The following is a 5,172-nucleotide window of genomic DNA, read 5'->3' on the forward strand; positions in this document are numbered from 1 at the left end:
TGGCTGTAGATAGGATGGAGGTGAATGAACACTGGGCGCCTAAAATGGAGGGCCTTCCTCCAGCCCTTTGCGGGAGCCATTTCCCCTAACATAGCTTCTCTCTACACATATCTACAAAATTAATCTTTTATCAGACTCAAAATCCATCACCTCTCAAATTTACTGGATTTATGCAATTTGTGGTTTAATCATAATACTAGAGCTCATCATAGATTGTGATCACCTTGTAATTCCCAGGTAAATGTCCTCAGAAAGAAGGGAACATAAATCCGTGGATATTAGTTAACCAACCAAGGCATCCACATGCTACCTCTACAATAGTTTAAAACAAAGCTGCCATTAGCTTTGCTAGATATGGTCTTATTCTTTTGGGTATTTACTGCTGTATTAGTTAGGACAGGTTTTTATAATGCAATAACAAAAACTCCATACGCTTAGCGGCTTGAAACAACCTGTTTCTAACAAATACTACTTAAAAAAGAAGGAAATTCTGTCTACGGCCATGGTATCCTGGACAAGCCTGATCTTGTCTGATCTTGCAAGCTAAGCAGGGTCAGGCCTGGTTAGTACTTGGTTGGGAGACCACCTAGGAGGACCAGGTGTTGTAGGCATTAAAAAACAACAACAAAAAAAGGAATTGTAAGCTGGACAAGGTCCTTGTAATCTGTGAGGTCAACCAAGGGTTGCCTTGCCTAAAAAAATTAAAAAAATAAATTAAAAAAGAAAGAAATTCTGACCCCTGCTACAACATGGATGGATCTTGAGGACATATGATAAGTAAAATAAACCAGTCACAAAAAGACAAATACATGATTCCACTTATATGAGGTACTCAGAGTAGTCAAATTCATAGAGACAGAAATTAGAATGGTGATGGCCAGGGCCTGGGGGTGAGAGGAATGGGGGTTATTGTTTACTGGGTGTAGAGTTTCAGTTTTACAAGGTGGAAAGGGAGCTGGAGATGGATGATGGTGATGATTGTACATTATTACCAATGCATTTAATACCACTGAATCATGTACTTAAAAATGGTAAAGATGGTAAGTTTTATGTTATGAATATTTTACCACAGTAAAAAAATTAAGAAAAAAGTGAATAAAACACAGTCCCTCCCCCCTTGAAGCTCCTGATGCAGTGCGGAGGCAGACAAGTGAGCAGATAATGACATTTCGAAAAGCACTATTGTCAAGGTATGTCCCAAATCCCAAGGGACTGAAAGCTGCCACATTCTGCAGACATCTCTTTTTACTGGCAGCTTGAGAAACAGACTTGAGACACCAACATCAGGCTTTGTAACCTCCAACTAGACTTCAGTCTAGTGAACATAGCTATGTCTCATTTGTTTCTTTATTCTGTTCCCAATTTTACATAAAAAAAATTTTAAAGACAAGATTTTTTTTTTTTGTCTATGAAACTGGCAAAGATTTGTAAAAGGTGGATGATCTTTGGGCTGACGAGCGTTTGGGAGGGAATAGGGTTTTCTATTGTTGAAAGTGAAATTAGTACAAACTCTATGGAAGGTCTTCTGGCAATAATTTAAAAATGTATATATCATTTGACCCAGTAATTATGCTGCTGGAAATTTAAGAAATAACAGTATAATTGTGCAAAGATGTATTTCTAAAGGTTTTCATTTTATTGTTAACTAGAAGCCTAAAATATTAGAAAAATCCAATTATTCAACAGGAGAAATTTGTTTAAATAACCCCAATATTGACTTGAGAACAAATGCACAACATTGTTAGGTGGAAAAATGGGAACCAGAAGGAAGAATAGCAGCCTCGATAGCCGGGAGCTGCTCTGGCGCCACCGCGAGGCCTCGGAGTTCTGTCGTACAGAACGCCAACATCTGCTGAGGCCACTCTGCTGCGATGGATTGAAATAAAACAAGACCATTCCACAATCACATCTGCACACAGACAAAACAGGAACATTGTCCAAACTACAAAAGTGGCCAAGCCAGAAGGTAGGGGAGAGGAGGAGCGGGTAAAAGGGGTCAAATATGTGGTGACAGAAAGAAATCTAACTATGGGAGGTGAACACACATGTAAATATATATATATATATGCCTTACTGTTAAAATGTACAGCTGAAACTTATTGGATTTCGTTAACCAATGTCACCATAAAAATAAATAAATTAAAAAAAAAAAGTGACCAAGCATCCACCTGTCCAGGCTAATAAGAGTGGCCGCTGATGCTTTACCAATTCTTCTCCTGCTTGAGCCTTGAGCTAATTGTCCCTCCTTCTGGGTCAGATTTATTAAGGCACCCAATCATAGAAGTACCCCCCTTCCTGGCAGCACCCATCCAGAGCAGAGCCCTGCTTCCTTAAACTGTTCTGCAAACTACCTAGTGTAAGCTCGGGTGCTGGAAGTTCTTTCTAATAGCCTCTTACTAAAATGCCCCACAGTCCTCCACGTGTTCAGTATAACTTGTTATTGTTTGTAATATTTATGTATTACTGTTATCATAAAAATATGTGGAATAATACACATAAAGCTGTTAGCAATGGTCATTTCTTTAAAAAAAAAAACAATATGGAGGAAGGGAGAGACAGAGGAGAGGGAATGGAGAAGAAGAAAGAGAGAGTGATGATGACAATGGCAGTGGCAGTGGCTCTAAACTAAGTTTAAGTTTCCATAGTGATGTTACTGACAATCTATTTTCTTTAAAAAATTTTTCTACAATTAATATGCACTACATTTGAATATGAAAAAATAGAAGTTATTTTTCAGTAAAAGAAAATTTTGATTTTTTTGGAGGAAAATATTCGGTGACCGTTTTTAATTTTAATTTTTGCAGTGGTCGTGCCCTACTAAAAATTGTACACAAGTCCTGGCTGGTTTGAAGTCTTCTGATTTTCCAGGTCAGTTGCAGTACAGTTAGTGTCCAGTAGATGTCACTCATTCCCCGAGAATGGCGCGTCGCTAATGCTGGGCGGAATCCTCTCTGAGTGGTGCCCAATTCTAAGTCAATGATCTGTCTACGAGATAGATCTCTCTCTAAACTTTAAGGACTATGTACTTGTAATTTTCCTTCCTCTTGTAATTTTAATCCATCACTAATCTAGGTAAGAGGAATTTCTACTGTAACACTCCTTATTCCTTTCTACAGACAGAACTTTCACATAGTCATCCTACCTTTAAAGTAATCTTTCGAAGTACTTCAGGCAGGTATTCTATGCTCCATTTTACAAGTTAACCAGAAAACTTAACTCATTAACAGTTCATTGGTCCAGTTTTATTTCCCCTCCATTGGCTACTTCTAGAAACTAGCACGAAGCAGCAAAACACTAATTGTGCTTTAAATATATTAGTATATAAATGTATCACTAATAAAAATACATTTGGATCAACTTCTGAGAAATGCCATCCAAATGTTGAGAATTGACCCATGCTACTTTTGCAGTGTGGTTGTGCAAAATCTTCTGACGGGTGCATGGCCAAGAGGAGCCCTCTCAACTTCAGGCAAGGTGGGTAGCCTTCGAAGATCTGGGACTTCTCTGCAAACATCTAGGCATCCTTGGGGAGCATGCTGTATAGGACCCATGCTTATGTGTAATTTGGGGTTACATTGTAAACATCAATCACTGTGCTCTGTGGCAAGGTCAGATACACAGGACTGTTTGCTTCTCCCCTCAAGGTCTCACACTTTTCCAATCCTTACATGTGATCATTCTCAGGTTCTCACCTTCTGATGCCTGCCTTGTAGCTACTGCTTTCCCATTTTCTAGTTTGCTTTTCCTCAAATGTTATGGAGTTAGAAATCGAATAACCAAGCTAGACGGAAATAAGTAGAAAGTAAAGTTTACCAGTTTCAGAGCAAATCTGTTTAAAGGCATTTGTATTTGTATGTTTCTTCCTGGTTCATAGTAGCTGAGTTATGCAAAGGTGAAAAAGATAGTGAGCTGGTTCGGGAGAGGTGAGGAATGACTATGCCAGTATTTTTTACAGTCCCAAGATAATCAAGGCCAGCCTTGATCTCAGTTGACTGAATCATCCTTGGGTTTGGCCACTCACTCCAACGCTGCTGCAATTTGGAGGGAATGCTAGAGAAAAGATGTTCAGCCTCATAGAGCTGGCCTGATCACCCTCTGATGGAGTAATGGGTTCTGGACCAGGAGGGACCAGAAGAGGCTCCAGAGAGGGGCTGCTAGAGTATGACTCAAGTTGAAACAGAGGGATGGCAAATTCCGTCCTCTTCCCAATAGGCATTGAGACCGAGTAAGGGCTTTCTCACAACCTCTGGGGTGCAGAGTGGAGAATCAGAAAGAGGACCAGATGTACCACATATAGCAGCTGCCTATACCAGGCAATGTGTCTGTGATGAGGTGGGCAATGGCAGATGCAGGATTCAGACACGAAATTGTGGCCAACAGGAATGAGGTGGCAGAATGAGCTCAATAAATTGTCTGAGGTACAGGGCTGGGGCCCCCAGGAAGGGGCATGGCTCAGGGATATTTAAGTTCACCCAAGAGACCTGAGATGAAGTTTACTCGACCTGGCATGCTCTGCTGATGACCTTCGGCCCAACAGTAGTGGGGCAAAAAAGCCTGGAATATAGAGCCTTGAGGCTGCCAGAGAGATTTTCAAATCTACTCACTGGGGAGGCAAAAGCGTCTGCTGGATGATTGCAAGGAGGAGCCCTCTCAGCTTCGGGCAGGTGGGCAGCCTTAGAGGACTGGGAGTCTACGAACAGCTAGGATGAAGCCAGGGCTGGGTGCACGTGCCAATGCAGGGGCCATAGCCACCTGGGGAATCGGGCCCAGATTAGGCCTTTCTGGGACCCATGGATCTGGGGATTCCCTTCAGAGGGGAAGGGGCCAGGCGGAGCAGACCAATCTGGTTTTTCAGGGAGGTGGGGTGTGAGTTGAGAAGTGGCTTTAGGTCACTAGCACTAACCGCTTTAGGAAAAGCACAGCTTATCCTAATGATCTCAAAATGAGTTTTGCATGCATGCCCATGTGTGTGTGGGTAAAAAAGATTTGTTTTTTTTTAATTATATAAATATGCTTATTATAAAGTGTTCAGAAAAATACCAAAAAATATAAAAAAATAAGAATCACCTGTAACCCTGTAGGCCAAAGATATAATCTCTAAATACATTTTGGTGAATTTCCTTCGAGACTTTTCACTATATTTATATTCAACCTAGGTGTGTACATATATTT

At 40.8% G+C, this 5,172-nt stretch overlaps 1 pseudogene; it reads left to right on the forward strand.

Annotated features, from left to right (window-relative positions):
* Positions 1 to 492: 492 nt before the first annotated feature.
* Positions 493 to 611, forward strand: LOC112483073 (annotated as a pseudogene).
* Positions 612 to 5,172: the final 4,561 nt, after the last annotated feature.

The sequence above is a fragment of the Pteropus alecto genome, unplaced genomic scaffold, assembly GCF_000325575.1.
Source record: "Pteropus alecto unplaced genomic scaffold, ASM32557v1 scaffold100, whole genome shotgun sequence".
Lineage (NCBI taxonomy): Eukaryota > Metazoa > Chordata > Mammalia > Chiroptera > Pteropodidae > Pteropus > Pteropus alecto.